The sequence below is a fragment of the Jaculus jaculus genome, chromosome 6, assembly GCF_020740685.1.
Source record: "Jaculus jaculus isolate mJacJac1 chromosome 6, mJacJac1.mat.Y.cur, whole genome shotgun sequence".
NCBI lineage: Eukaryota > Metazoa > Chordata > Mammalia > Rodentia > Dipodidae > Jaculus > Jaculus jaculus.
The window spans coordinates 37052873-37069232 of record NC_059107.1 but is presented as its reverse complement, the minus strand read 5'-3'; the positions used below and the strand labels follow the sequence as shown (position 1 = coordinate 37069232).

Genomic DNA, 16360 nt, shown 5'->3' with positions numbered 1-16360 from the left:
AGGAAACCTACCTAAGAAGGAAAGTGTGGACTGCTGGACCTTGTACCCAGAGAGTCTTTAAAACAGAAACTAATTTTTTTCTACCCAAAGTTTCTCTTTCAATAGATAACTTGGAAAACTAGAGAAAAGTAGTTAAAAAGGCACACCTAAGAACTTTTTTTTTAAATAGTAGCTCTTGACATTTCAGGTTTTTTATGTTCTTTTTTTTATTTTTTAATTATTTATTTATTTATTTGAGAGCGACAGACACAGAGAGAAAGACAGATAGAGGGGGAGAGAGAGAATGGGCGCTCCAGGGCTTCCAGCCTCTGCAAACAAACTCCAGATGTGTGCGCCCCCTTGTGCATCTGGCTAACGTGGGACCTGGGGAACCGAGCCTCGAACCGGGGTCCTTAGGCTTCACAGGCAAGCGCTTAACCGCTAAGCCATCTCTCCAGCCCTTTATATTCTTTTATTATAATAGTATTGCTTCCTTATTTCCTATCACTTTTTTTAAATTTTTTTTTTTTTTTTTTTTTTTTTAGTCTGGGGAGGAGACAAGGTCTTGCTATATAGCCTAGACTGGCCTCAAACTCTTATTCCTCCTTCTTCAGCCTTCAGAGTGCTGGGATTACTGGCATCTATCACCTATTCCCACCTCCACATTTTTCTTATTGTAAAATGTAGAAAATATCATTTTAGTTTATGTAGTGTATAAATCAGTGACATTAAATGCATTCACAATGCTGTATGTCCATCCTCCAACTTTCTTCATGATCCCTAATACAAACTCCTCCCGGAGCAATGATGCTTTCCCTCCCTGCCTCTTACAGCCTCTTTCCTGCTCTCTGTCTCTGAATGTTTCTGTGCTAGGGATCTGATACAAGTGGAGTCAGATACTAGTTAGTCTTCTGTGTCTGGATTCCACACGGCATGTTTTTAAGGTTCGTTCGTGTGGTGGCTGTCAGAATGCTGCTCCTGTGGCAGAGCTCTGCTGCCATGTGCTTGTGCCAGGCGTGGCCATCCCTTCTGTTGACAGACATGTGGTATCTCCTGGGCTTTTGTGAATGATGTGGCTGTAGACATACTGCTTTCAGCTACTCTGCATGTGGATTCTGTTTACCGAGGAGCAGCCTGACTGATCATATGGGGTTGCCACCCTGTTTTCACAGCAGCTATGCTATCTTGAATGCTCCCACCATTCCAGCATGAGGGTTCCAATTTTCTTGAGACATAGTCTCACTACATAGCCCACGCTTGCCTTGAACTTGCAGCTATACTACTGCCTCAGTCTCTCAAGTGCTAGCTTTACAGACACAAGCCATCATGCCTGGCTATGCTGCTGCTTGTTTTTTTTCTTTTACTAGCCATCTGAGTAGTGTGAAGTGATATCTCATTGTGGTTTCAATATGTGTTTCCTGTCACTGACCATCTGTATCTCTTCTTGGACAATATCCTTGACCCATTAAAAAAAATTTTTTTGTTCATTTTTATTTATTTATTTGAGAGTGACAGACAGAAAAAGAGGCAGATAGAGAGAAAGAGAGAATGGGCCTGCCAGGGTCTCCAGGCACTGCAACTGAACTCCAGATGCATGTGCCCCTTGTGCATCTGGCTAACATGGATCCTGGGGAATCAGGCCTCAAACTGGGGTCCTTAGGCTTCACAGTTAAGCACTTAACTGCTAAGCCATCTCTCCAGCCTTTGACCCATTTTTAAATGACCTCTTTTCATTAATATTGATTATATATTCTGGATGTTAATATCAGAGATAGGATTTGAAAATATTTCCTCCCATTATTCTTAGTTTCTTTTAAAAATATTTTTATTTATTTGAGAGAGAAAGAGGCAACTAGACAGAGAGAGAATAGACGTACCAAAGCCTCTACCCACCATGAAAAACTACAGACGTACGCACCACTGTGTACATCTGGCTTACGTGGGTACTAGGGAGTTGTACCTGGGTCCTTAGGCTTTGTAGACAAGCACCTTAACAGCTGAACCCTCTTTTTAGTTTCTTGATAATGTTCTTTGATGCACAGAAGTTCTTAATCTTGATGAAAATCTCATTTTTCTTTTTTTGGGGGGGGTCATTGTTGCCTTTGTTTTTGGAATCATAGCTATGATGTCATTACCAAATCCAGTGTCATGAATATGTTTCCCAATTTTTTTTTTCATTTATACATATGGTTTTAGTGCTTAAGTTTGGGTCTCTGGTCCATTTGAAATGACTTTTGCACATAGTGTAAGATAAAAGTTCAGCTTCATTCTTTTGTATGTGGCTGCCTGGTTTTCCCAGAATTCTTTGTTGAGAAGTATCCTTTCCCTTATAAAAATCATTTCACCATCTATGTACAGACTTGTTTCTTGGCTTCTGTTCTATCCCCTTGGTCTACATGTCTATGCGTATGTCAGGGCCACACTGCTTTGATGCCTGGCTTTGCATGGAGTTTCAAAGTCAGGAAGTAGAGACCTCACAGCTTTATCTCTTTTCACAACTGTTCTTTTTGGAACCCTGTAGTTCTGTACAAATTTGAGGATATGATTTACATCTCTATGAAGAGCCTGTTGGGGTACTAATAGGGATGCCATGGGATCTGAAGGTAGCTTTGGGTACATCTGACACCTTACCATTATTGTTTCCCAATCTATGAACATGGGATGTCTCCATTATTTAGGTCTTTAATTTTTTTTTAATTTTTTTTAAAATTTTTATTAGCATTTTCCATGATTATAAAAAAAAATCCCATGGCAATTCCCTCCCTTCCCACCCCCCACACTTTCCCCTTTGAAATTCCATTCTCCATCATATTACTTCCCCATCACAATCGTTGTACTTACATATATACAATATCAACCTATTAAGTACCCTCCTCCCTTCCTTTCTCTTCCCTTTATGTCTCCTTTTTAACTTACTGGCCTAATTTAAATATTTTTAATTTATTTATTTGCAAGGAGAGAGAAAGAGGAAGAAAGAGAGAGAGAAAGAAGGGAGAGAGGGAGGGAGGCAGGGAGGGAAGGAGAGAGAATGGGCATGCCAGGGCCTCCTACCACTGCAAATGAACTCCAGATGCATGTGCTACTTTGTGCATTTGGCTTATGTGGGTACTTGGGAATCAAACCTGAGACATCAAACTTCGCAAGCAAGCACTTTTAACTACTGAGCCATCTTCCCAGCCCTAGGTCTTTTTTCTTTCAGCAATGTTTTATAGTTTCCATTTGTCAGGTCTTTGGTATCAGTGGTTGGATTTATTCCTGTTTAAAGGCTTTTGTAAATGGAGTTGCTACTTATTTTCATTTTTGGATTCTCATCTCTTATACAAAAAATAGCTAATTTTTTGGGTCAGTTTTGTACCCTGCAATTCTGCTGACTTAGTCCCCTACCTTTGTAAATGTGATTGTAATCATTAGAGTCTCAGTTTTGATTTCTGCTTCCATTAGTTCACATTGTAAATAACAGTTTCTCAGGTAACTATAATTTGGCTCTCATCCTTTAACTAGGTTTTGTTTTCTGTGTGTGTGTGTGTGTATGTGTGTGTGTTGTTATGTATGTTGTAGATACATGTACCCCAGAGATGAACATTGAGTGTCCTTCTCTTGTCACTTATCTGTATATATCCTCCAGAATAGGTCTTTCCTTTAACCAGGACCTGCTGTCTGTCAGTGACCCCTAGTGATTCTCTGGTCTCTGCCCTCTGACCCCCACTGGTATTGCAGAAGTGCATGGTTATGCCTAACTTTTTAAATTTTGGTTCTAGTCAGTTGAACTTGGCAGTCTCTGGCATAGACTCTTAAACACTGAGTCATCTCCCCAACCCTGTTTTTCTTATACATAAATAACCTTGGGCTGAGCATCTTTGCACACCATTGAATTTTGCTTATATTTTCAGTTATTTCCCTCATTTTTTTTTAAATAAAAGACCCAATTGGTAGTTTTTAAAAAATATTTTTATTTATTTATTTATTTATTTGACAGAGAAAGAGGGAGAGAGAGGATGGGCATGCCAGGGCCTCCAGCCACTACAAACAAACTCCAGACACGTGCATCCCCTTGTGCATCTGGCTAATGTGGGTCCTGGGAATCAAACATGGGTCCTTTGGCTTTATAGACAAGCACCTTAACTGCTAAGCCATCTATCCCTCCAGCCCCAGTATTTAGGCTTTTTGGTTTAAAAAAATTTTTTTGTTTATTTTTATTTATTTGAGAGCAACAGACAGAGAGAGAAAGAGGGAGATAGAGAGAGAGGATGGGCACACCAGGGCTTCCAGCCCCCTTGTACAACTGGCTAATGTGGGTCCTGGGAAATCAAGCCTCGAACCTGGGTCCTTAGGCTTCATAGGCAAGCGCTTAACCACTAAGCCACCTCTCCACCTCTCTGGTTTTTTTGAGGTAGGGTCTCACTTTGGCCCAGGAATTCACTATGTAGTCTCTGAGTTGCCTTGAACTCATGGCGATCCTCCTACCTCTGCCTCCTGAGTGCAGGGATTAAAGGCATGTGCCACCATGCCTGGCTAGTATTTAGTTTTTAATTCATAATTATAAACTTAACTTTGTAATCCAGCTAGACTTGGAGGAGAATAAGGAAAATATGGAACCCCAAAGAATTGCAGTGAGAGCACAAAGATTATAGTGTATGGTGGGCAGATGGGGAGTGCAGGGTGCTCTCCTGAGCTACAGAAGGAATGGTCTGGTGGTTAATTGGAGCCATATTAGAGCTGTCTACAGTCGGAGGCCTTCTTGCTAGTCTTGCTATTCCCAGACCCAAGGCATTCCATTTCTTTGACAATGTTCATGCCTTCTTTCACCTTCCCAAAGACCACATGCTTACCATCCAACCATTCAATCTTGGCAGTGCAGCTGAAAAATTGGGAACTGTTTGTGTTTGGACCAGCATTTGCCATAGACAAGATCCCAGGACCTATATGCTTCAAGATGAAGTCTCATCCTCAAATTTCTTCCCATAGATGGATATGCCACCAGTGGCATTATGTGAAGTCACCACCCTGGCACATGAATCCTGGAATAATTCTGTGAAAGCATGACCCCTTATAACTAAATCATTTCTCTCCAGTGCTCAGAGCACGAGTTTTCTGCAGTCTTTGGAATTTTGTCTGCATACACCTCGAAGGAGAGGTGGCCTGAGGGCTTGCCATCAATGGTGATGTCGAAGAACATGGTGGGCTTGGCCATGGCTGACAGGAACCAGTGACCAAGAGCGGAGGTGTCTGCAAAGCCAGTTATTTCCCTCTTGATCAATTCTCATGTGTGAGATTACTAGGTCAAAGACATGAATAATTTAAAACTTCTGAACATTGCTATTTTATTTTCTAAAAGAGTTCTACCATTTTACGTAGGGGTCTGCAGCTAACTTTGTCCTATGTGTGAAATATGTTTGAAATTTTGGGATAGAGTAGTATTTTTTTGCTTATTTTAGTATGGAATTCAGGATGGTGAAACAGAACCCTTCTGATGCACACTAAACAGTTGTCCTTGTCTGTGTGAGTTTTCCTGTGTGTTTCATCTCCTTGCTCCTTGTCATCTGAGCACTTCCCTGATTTCAGGAATGCTTCATATTAATGAAGACATGGCTGTTAACTCTTTGCCTACCACATTTTCTAGAAACAGATTTTCAGCATTTGTCCTTCCAGTTTATTTGCTTTTTTGACATCAGACATTTCTAATTTTTATTTAGCAAACTCTCTTGATTGTTTTTCTTTGTGATTTCTTTATCTCTGAAAGCATTTAAAATTACTCTTGCATAAGCATTTATCAATGTTAACAGAAATCAAAATAGAAGATAAAAATGCACCCACAATCTTCCCAATGCATCAAATTAAAGTGCTTCCTCCCAGGATCCCTGTCAGTCTTTCCCACATGTACATAATTTGAGGTAGTTGTTATCATCACATTGACACTGTTTGGTGTTCTAGGCTTTTCTGTTTATTTTTCCACTAAATGTTATCATCTGACAGCATCCTTGGTACATCTTTCTCCCAGGCTCCTTGTTTTCTTCTGCTTTTTAAACACTTTCTATTTCCTTCTTTCTGTTAGAGCCAAGGCCTTCCCTGATCCAGCTGCCCCGTACCCTTCCTGGGATTGGGCTGAGTGCCAGTCTCCAGGGCTTCACCCTCTACCCTATGGATGCCTACAAGTCTGCCTTCCGTGCTGGCACTGTGTCTGTCTCCTTGAGTGGTCTAGGGAAACATCCTTTCTCTCTGAGCAGCTCTTTCTCCTGTCAAGTGGGAGCTGAGAGTTCAGCCTCAAAGCCTTTGCTATGAGAGGTACTTAGCAGTTGCACAGCAGGACCTTAGCAGCCATAGCTGTAATGAGGGGCACTTGGCACTGTTGTCCAGGGTTCTCATTCAGTTCATGGAGTCATTCGATCACATAGCTACCCTAGCGTTCAAGATTGTAACTGGCCTGATGTTAAGAAGCCATGACATGATAAATGACAGCTGCGTTGAAGTCCACCATCCCAAACCTAACACTGCATTCTGGTTGCTTACATTCCTCATATATCCCCATTATCTGGGACTGTGTTTGCTGGTGAAGGTAAGCCTGCATGCATAGTCAGCACGTTGGGTCCCGTGAGGCCCAATGACAGACTTGTGAAGAGAGACTAAAGGAGACAGGGTGTGGATCAAGAGAGGCTCTGTTATGTTCTCAGGATGATAGGGCTGTGGAGCTGCTGTCTGGCTTGGAGTCCCAGTTTCTGGAATTCAGGCAGCTCTTTTCTTTGTGGCCAGGAGCCAGGATGCCCCTTGGCAGGCCCAGGAAATAGCAGGGCCAGGTTGGCCTTTGCCTGGGAAAGGGCCAGACACCCAGCAACATGCTTTTATGTTTTCTTGCAACATGTTGCCCAAAAGGATTTGAATAAAAATCATTGAATTACCAAACACTTTATGGTAAATCCCTGGAATGTTTCATGAGAGTTCTTATTCTTCCCTTGTCTGTTGGGCCTTAGGTTTGGGCCTGAAAGAGAAACCACATGCACGTGTTAGTCCTGTTTCCAGAGTTCGATCCACATGCATGTGCTAGGTCCTGTTTCCAGAGCTCGATCCACATGTATGTGCTAGGTCCTGTTTCCAGAGCTTGATCCACGTACATGTGCTAGGTCCTGGTTCCAGAGCTCAATCCACATGCATGTGCTAGGTCCTGGTTCCAGAGCTCAATCCATGTGCATATGCTAGGTCCTGTTTCCAGAGCTTGATCCACGTGCATGTGCTAGGTCCCGGTTCCAGAGCTCGATCCATGTGCATGTGCTAGGTCCTGGTTCTAGAGCTTGATCCACATGCATGAGCTAGGTCCTGGTTCTGAAGCTCAGTCATTGCAGATAGAGCTTCCTTCTACTCTATTTCTTAAGTTGTTCTTGAGGGGACTCCAGGGTCTCTGGATTGTTTTCTGTCACCATCCAATCTAATTTTCTTGAAGTGTTTCCTCCAGCAATGCCTTGTGAACCATTGAAAGTGTCATCCTGGAAAGGCTGGATGAGGCATGGGGCAGTGGGGAAAGGAAGGCAGGAGACCTGTCAGGGTAGAATGGCTCCTCAGAGCAGCTTACTGGCTTCCAATAAAAGGGGACTTGATTCTTGCTCAGGGAGTCAGGATCCGAACTGGTTGTAGAAGGTAGGTGATAACTAAGCAAGGGTGAGATTCAGAAGTTGGACTGGAGGATAGGGTACCAGAGCACCTGTGAAGGGCCTTCCGTGGGGCCCAGGTGTGTAGTGTAAGCTGGTTCCTGCCCAATCTAAGGACTGCCTGCATACTTTACATGATATATTGTACAGCTGACCTTCTGTATCTGTGATATAGCACTGACAGGAAGCCAAGCAAGGTGAAGTTGCTTACTCTCTCTGGAATGGAAACTAGGTCTAGGTGCTTCACTATAGTTCCTCCAGCCACAGGAGCTAGTTACCTGGTTTGATGGGCAAGGAGGGGTAAGGAAGTGCCAGTAGCAGTGGGAGCCCAATTTGTTACTGGGTGAGGCTGGAATTTTTTGTATGGACATCTGAAGGTTTGGGTGAAGTAAGCTAGGGGGGGAAACTGGGCAAACCAGTCTCTGGACCACAGCTTGGCACAGACTTCTTCCTGGTATCCCAAAGCCCATGAACAGAAATGGAGATTGTGTCTCAGGTGCTACTGAAAGGCTCTCTATACTATCTGGCCCAGGTCTTGCCAACTGACTTTGGAAAGCAGAGGGGTGACCTGGGTGCTGAGGGCCTGACCTAGGGAGGAACTTGTGAGAATGAAGATGGAAGGGGGATTGGACTCAGATCCTTAACCAGACCCAGCCAGAAGGCAGAGACTGCTAAGAGGCACGAATAGCTGTGTACTCAGACAGATGCCTCATAGCAGAGGAGTACCTCACAGCTCAGAACTCAGAAGAAGTGACTGTCAGATTGCAGGAGGCAGGCTAGTAGGGTACTGCAGAACCATCTTAGCTAAAGACACATTTGGAGGTGATGTGTAGATTTGAGGACCATGTGGTGCAGGTTGTCAGCAGAGAGTTCCCAGAAGAGATGGTTGAAGGGAAGGAACAGGGGATGGCAGAGGGCCCGTTGAGGTGAATGAGTGGTGTGCATGAGAATAGGCTTTGGGGTTGTGGCAAGAAGGGTCAGAAGGAAGCACCCCATTTCTGTGAGCATGGCACAGAGCTGGTATCTTCAGCAGGGCCCCAACCCCTTGCTTGCCCCCATTGCTCCAAGAGCCCTTGGTTTGCCTTTTGTGTGCCTCCTTGGAGCCTGGTACAGACAGTGCTCTGCCAGTGGTTCTCCACATGGTATATGATGATGCTCCATCAGTCATTCTCCACTTGGAAAGGAAGGAGACTGTTAGAAAAACAGTCATTGGCCATGGGAGCAGACACCAGCTCTTTTGCAAACAGCAGGGCTGGAGAGTGTTATGGGATGGGAAGATGTCAAGCCAGAGGGCTTTACATCCAAGACAAGCAGAAGGAGGATGCAGAAAGGTCACAGGCAGAATCCTGAAAGCCACTGCTATAAAGAGTGAAGGTTGCCTGAGAGACAGGCTTTGCAGAAGGAACTCCCAAGGCTCCTTCAGATGGGTAGCTGAGTCTGGTGGCAGTGCGTCCTCAGTTCAGCTGGACAGCAGGGTCTGGCAGTAGTGTATTCTAGGTTCAGATGGACAGCGGGAACTGGGCGGCAGTGTGTCCTTGGTTCAGATGGACAGCAGGGTCTGGTGGCAGTGTGTCCTCAGTTCAAATGGACAGCGGGGTCTGGTGGCAATGTGTCCTCAGTTCAGATGGACAGCAGGGTCTGGTGGCAGTGTGTCCTCAGTTCAGATGGACAGCGGGGTCTGGTGGCAGTGTGTCCTCAGTTCAGATGGACAGCGGGGTCTGGTGGCAGTGTGTCCTCGGTTCAGATGGACAGCAGGGTCTGGCGGCAGAGTGTTCTTGGTTCAGATAGATAGCAAGGTCTCGGTTCAGGTAGACAGATGGGTCTGGTGGCAGTGTGTTCTCAGTTCAAATTGGCAGTGGGGTCTGGTGGCCATGGGTTCTCTGTTAGGTTTTTCCCTTCGTGTCCTCTTCTTAGGCCCACACCAGGGAAGGCTTGGCCAACGGTCTTGAAAAAGGAGGAGGCCTTGACCTAGAGTGAGTGTTTCACACAATGCTATAGGCAAGATGAGTTTGAGGTGACTTGGACATAGCACGGTTGCCATGGTGGTTGGAAAACATCCTGTCACTTATCTGTCAGTCTTTCATTGAGTTCAGAAAAATGCCTCACTGGCTTTACTGTATCCTCACTGTCTCATGACTTTTCAACCAGGCTCAGCGCCTTCAGCAGGTAATAATATCTAGCTTGAAGTTAATAGCTTTGTTTTGTTTTTCTTCCATTTATTTTTGTAGCTAAAGTAATAGAAATTTCTTTGTCTCCTGAGATTGGGCTGCCATTGGCTAATCAAGAAAGTCCCTTACAGCAGAATATCATAAAAATGACACATTCATACCTTAAGCATAATATTTTCACTGAAAACACATATACGCATATTCACTTAATAGAATCAGTGTCTAGATCATGATGGAAGAAGTATTGTATTTTCAGCACCATGCTTCCCCTTCCTCCTAAGCCTCATGCTGTTGATCGCTCATTTCAGATGTCTGGGTCATCATGGTGGTGTAAGCAGATTTGTGTTTGGCATTTGGGCCTGTCTCATCTTCCTTGTGCCCTGGTTTCTTGAATTGTGTAATTGACAAATGGTCACTTACATTGTCTTGAATTCCTTTGAGTTTAGTAACATAGCTCGGGGTGGACATTGGGAAAAAAAAATGGGGCCTTTGTGGAGCACTAGGCACCAATAATTATGCTGCTAGGGGATTTCTGTTCCTTACTTCATTGCAACCCTGCAAGGTAGGAGTTACTCTTCCACCCTACTTTGAAGACAGAATAGGATCCTGTAGCTATGCTGGCTTCCGTGGCTCAGGCAGCCAGTGAGCGGTGGCTGATTAGAAGCCAGCACTGCATTCAGTGGCTCATTAAGTTCTGTGACCAAAATAATCAAGGCCTCGCCTCTAGTGGGTTTAGTTCTCAAACCAGCACAGCAGTTATATGACAAGCATTGCTGTTGGCACTTTTAGATTACACACATAGCATACTACATACTTTCTTGCATGCCCATGTTTATTGTTGCATTATTCACAATAGCCAAGTTATGGAATCAGCCTAAAATGACCATCAGCTTAGGAATGGATAAAGAAATGTGGTATACATACATAATGGTGTTTTAGTCAGCCATAAAAATAATAAAATTATGTCATTTGTAGGAAAACAGATACAACTGGAGGTCACCAAATTAGGGAAGTAAATCAGACTCAGAAGACAAGCATGTTCTCTCTCATGTATGGATCATAGATTCCATATAGATACGTTAAATCATGTATGTTTCTAAGACATGATACTGGGGGAGGTGGTAGAGATACCAAGATGGGTACATATTGTCGAAATAATGACATACATGAATGAAGGTGTCCTTATGAAACCCTTTGCTACGTAAAATAAATACAAGGCAATAAGAGTTTTATTTTAAAAAGTTTTACAGACATGAATTGCTAGATCCTTAATGACACTCAGAGGTAGCAAAAACAGTGACTATTCCCATATCCAGATTCTCACATTTGTTCACCAGATAATGTGGTAGGCCTGCGATGCACACAGTACCTGACTAGATGTTCTCATTTTATATTAGTCACCTTCTCATTGCTGAGGCAAAATACTTGGCAAAAATCAATTTAAGGGAGGAAGAGTTTATTTCAGCTTATAGCTCCAGCTGCAGCCTGTTACAGAGGAGAAGGCATGGTGGCAGGAGCTTAAGGCAGCTGGTCACATTCAGTCCATCGTGAGGAAGCACTGAGTGATGAATGCTGCTGCTCAGCCTACTCTTTCCTTTTGATATAGTCCAGGACCCCAGCCCAGGGAATGGTGTTGTTCATAGTTAAGGTAAGTCTTCCAGTCTCAATTAACCTAATTGAGATAATCCCTCACAGATTGTACAAAGGCTAACTGTGGTGGTTTGATTCAGGTGTCCCCCATAAACTTAGGTGTTGTGAATGCTAGCTCCCCAGCTGATGGATATTTGGGAATTAATGCCTCCTGGAGGGAGTGTATTGTTGGGGGCGGGTTTATGGGCTTTATAGCCAGTTTCCCCATCCCAGTGTTTGGCACACCCTCCTGTTGCTGTGGTCCACCTTATGTTGGCCAGCGGGTGATGTCCACCCTCTGCTCATGCCATCGTTTTCCCCTGCCATCGTGGAGCTTCCCCTTGAGCCTTTAAGCCAAAATAAATCTCTTTTTCCCAGAAGCTGCTCTTTGTTGGGTGATTTCTACCAGCAATGCGAACCGGACTGCAACACTAACCTAATCTACAGGATCCATTACAGGTGATTCTAGATCCTGTCAAGTTGACAGTAAATATAAATCACACATATGCACATTAATGATTTAGGGGCTCTGCCATCATAAGATATGAGGAAACTGAGACACAGATGGTAAATAGGGGCTACAAAGTCATGGGCGAAGAAAACAGTAGCAACTAGGAAGACCCAGAACTCAGTGTTTTCTTTTCACAGGCCCTACTCCAGAGCCCTGCCCTCCATTATGCTGCTTCCCACAACCTCTCACATGAATTCCCAGGGTCACCAGCCTGTATGCCAGTTAGTATGATTGGTCCTTCAAACCCAGACTGGAAGATAGTGTGAAGGGCCATCCACCCGCCCTGGCTGGGTATGGGGGAGGGGAGGCAACAGTGAGTCCTGTGGCTGATCCCATCTTCCTCCTTCTTAGTGGGGCTTGCACACAGTCACTCGTCCCATGGCCTATTCATAAGCTTTTCAAATCTGTGCACCTAGACTGTCACTGGCCTGGGTGTTCCTTTACTTCCTTCACTGCAGCCACACATTACCAAGTATACAACCACTACTGTGCTCAAAGAAGGCAGGGTAGAAGCCTTCCCACTCCTGCTACAAGGACATACATCATCCAGGGCTGGCCACTTGCTCGCCTGAAGGCACACTGCCACTCAAGGGCATGCTGGAACTGCTATAGCTATAGCTTGCTGTAATGACATAAAGGCATCATATGACAGCAGTGTGGAAGTGGCTTCCTATGAGAACCAAGTTGAATGCATTACAAAGAAGCAATAAAAGCAAATCTGATAGAAGTCTGGTTCTAAGTTAGGTATGAATAATACAACCAAAACAGACTTGGGACACTGTACAAAAAAAGCAATTCTGCTTTTATACTGCTTTGCAAATCTTGCTGCACTTTAAAGAAGTAGGAATTGTAGGTATTGCATTAGGGGTGATGACTTTGAGCTACAGCCTATAAGTGACAGATGGTATACAGTCATAACGCCTCTTTGGAGAGAACCAGAGAAAAGTGAACTGCTGCTCTGAAACATTTAAGGGAAGGAAGGCCATTTGTGGAGGCTTTCTCCCTGAGAACTGTATGACCAAGGGGAATGGAAGCACACAGGCAGCATGTGGGCACAGAGAAAGCCATAATGCCAACAACAGCTGCTCTGCGGGACGTGGCTGCTGGAACCCACAGCATACAGCTTTTCCTTATTGGTAGATCAAGTCTTCTAAAAATGTAGATTCTGAGCAAGAAGAAATTACAGGATGCTGTGTGGGACACTGGGCTGTGCACACAGGAGCACCTAGAGCAGCCAGTGCAGAAAGTGAAGATGGAGCCAACAAAAGCCCATAGGCAACACAGAGCAGAAGCATCTCCTGAGCATGCTGTCAGTAAGCAGAGGCAGCAGATTGGCTGGCCAAGGAAATGCAGTTAGAACAAAACCATATTAAACATCACAGAAACAGGGCTGGAGAGATGGCTTAGTGGTTAAGGCGTTTGCCTGCAAAGCCAAAGGGTCCTGATTCAATTCCCCAGGACCCATGTAAGCCAGATGCACAAGGTGCTGCATGCATCTGGAGTTTGTTTGCAGTGGCTGGAGGCCCTCTGTCTCTTTTTTTCTCTCAAATAAATAAATACTTTAAAAATATAGCAGAAACACACTGGGCATGGTGGTGCATGCCTTGAATTCCAGCCTTCAGGAGGCAGAGATAGGAGGATCACTATGAGTTCAAGGCTAGCCTGAGACTATAGAGTGAATTCCAGGTCAGCTTGAGCTAAAATGAAGTCATACCTTAAAAAAATTAAAAAAGAAAATAGCAGAAACAGGGTCTGTATTTTTGGATGTGCATATAGTGAAACAGGCATCTCAGATGTTCACTATGGTGTAAAGGAACAAACGTCGTCATTGCTTTTGCTGTTGAGGTACCTCTATCCCTTGCCATCCCCACCATCTAATTTGAGAGCATTTCCTTCACCACCAAAAGAAACCATTACTTCCCATCTTCCCACTCCCTGGGCATCTCCAATCTGTTTCTTGTTTACATAGACTTGCCTATTCTAAAATTTTTACATATATAGACTCACCTTGTAGCTGATGTGTTATGCCTGTTTTCTTGCACTTAGTGTGGTGCTGTTGAGGTTTATTCTTATGAAGGCGTGTGTCAGTCCTTTATTTCTTCTTATGGTAGGATAGCATTGAGCTGTGTTCTGTCCCGTTCATTCATGCTGACATTTGTGCTACTGCCTTTTGCTGTTGTGGTAACTCTGCTATGAACACCATGGATGTGTGTCTACATTCTGTTTTCAGTTCTCTTGGGTTATATGTGTAGGAGTTGGGTTGCTTAGTTATTTAATGCTTCTGTGTTTACATTCATTTTCAAAGGACTTTTTTTTTCTGGATACAGGGTTCTTGTTGACAGGTTTTGACTTTCTGAATATGTCATCCTGCTTCCTTCAGACCTCCATACCTGAATCCAGCTTCCTCTCTCTCACTGTGGCTCTTGTGCTGAGTACAGGTCGGTTCTCTCTCACATTGTTGACCTTTGGCTTTCTGTGATCTATCTAATTATGGATTTTGAGTTTATCCTTGTAGGAGTTTATTCATGTTCCAAGTACAGGTTAGTATTTTTCATCAAATTCAGGAAGGTTTTGGCCATAGTTTATTATTCTTTCTTCTCCTTCCTTGTTCCCTTGCCTCAGAAACTATCTTTATGGCTAGCTGCTCTTCCTAAGGGTTCCCATGCCTCTGAGGCCGCATTCTCTTTCCACACACAGAATGATCTCGACTGTCTATGCTTTATTTTGTTTGCTCAGATCTGCTTCTGACTTCTGCAGTGGAGTTTTCATTTTCTTTATTATACTTCTTAACTCCAGGTTTTTCACTTTTGTTTGCTGGTTGGTTTGTTTTTTTGAGGTAGGGTCTCACTCTAGCCCAGGCTGACCTAGAATTTACTATGTAGTCTCAGGGTGGACTCCAACTCACAGTGATCCTTCTACCTCTGCCTCCCAAGTGCTGGGATTCAACATGTGTGCCACCATGCCCAGCTCCAGGGTTTCCACTTTTTAATTTTTTTTAAATTATTTATTTGTTTATTTGACAGAGGAAGAGAGAATGGGTGTGCCAGGGCTTCCAACCACTGCATACGAACTCAAGATGTTTGCGTACCCCTGTGAATCTGGCTAATTGTGGGTCCTGGGGACTCAAACCTGGGTCCTTCGGCTTTGTAGGCAAATGCCTTAACCACTAAGCAATTCTTCCAGCCTGGTTTTCACTTTAAAAATTTTTTTAAATTAAAAAAAATTATAATTCTTTCAAATATCTGTATTTGGCAAAATACTATCATAGCTTCTTGAAAGTTCTTTTTTTAAATTTTTTTCTTTTTGGTGTGTGTTTGTGTATATTAACATAGATGGACACCTGGCAAAGCCCTCATGTGCAGGTTAGAGAATGACTTTAGTGTCAGTCCTGACCATCCAACTTGTATGAGGTAAGGTGTCTTGTCTTGATGCTATGTATGCCAGGTTAGCTAGCCCACAAGCTTCTGGAGATGCTCCTGTGCCCACCTCCCATCTTGCTGTCAGTATATTGGGATAGTGCATGACATTGTATCTGACTTGATATGGGTTCTGAGGATCTTGACGCAGGTCCTCATGCTTGCCTGGCAAGTGCTTTACTCGTTTACTCATCTCCCTAACCCTTCCCTGTAGATCTTTAGACATGGTTTCTCTATCAGAACACACTTGAAACACCTGACATGAACAAGTTCTTTTTCTGATAGAGGTTCTGCAGGAACACTTGCTGTTAACTGTTCTCTTGTATGTTGGCCAGTGTCTTGCTTTTCTACATGTTGTGATGGTTATCCCAATTGTCAACCTGACTGGATTGAGTACTGGCACAGCACACCTCTGGGTTGGTCTGTGATGGTGTGTTCAGAGAGATTGAACTATGGAGGATGACTCCTGGGTATGGGCAGTGCTATCCCATAGTCAGCCTGGATAGAGTGAAAGGAGAAGCTCTCCTCTCTGCTCTGGCTGCCGTCGTGAGAGCTGCTGTGCTTCTCACCCTCCTTGCCCTGACACACTGAAACCTCTGAAGCCACAAGAGACCTTTTCTCTGCAGTTTTGTTACAACAACAAATGAACAAACAAAAAAACTAACACACATGTATAATAATTTTTTTGAAACCTGGATATTTAGACTAATATATCATGATAGTTCTAGAAGTCAGGACACCCTCCCAAAACTTGGTTGTTGTGGTTTTGATGACTTTTCTGAACAAATTGTTTAAAGTCTGTATTACTTATCATGGTGACTCTTAAGTTCTCTGCTCAGTTAGCTCAGTGGTTACTGGACAGAGGTTTCCTAAAACACCAGGAACTAGGAAGCCACTGATCCAGGGCTGTGTATGCCTATCCTGTTATGCTGTCAGTATTCAACAGAAAGTTGACAGCTTTGCCTTCACTTTCACTTCCTGCTTACAGAGCCTCAAAGCCAGAAGTAAGCTCAGGCCCTA

The 16360-nt window shown here is 43.8% G+C and overlaps 1 protein-coding gene and 1 pseudogene across 1 annotated transcript in view; one reads left to right on the top strand and one right to left on the bottom strand.

The window, feature by feature from the left end:
- Window positions 1-16360, top strand: part of Eefsec (eukaryotic elongation factor, selenocysteine-tRNA specific) — a 223239-nt gene that overhangs the window by 97844 nt on the left and 109035 nt on the right. The window lies entirely within an intron of this gene.
- LOC105944529 lies at window positions 4690-5170 on the bottom strand (annotated as a pseudogene).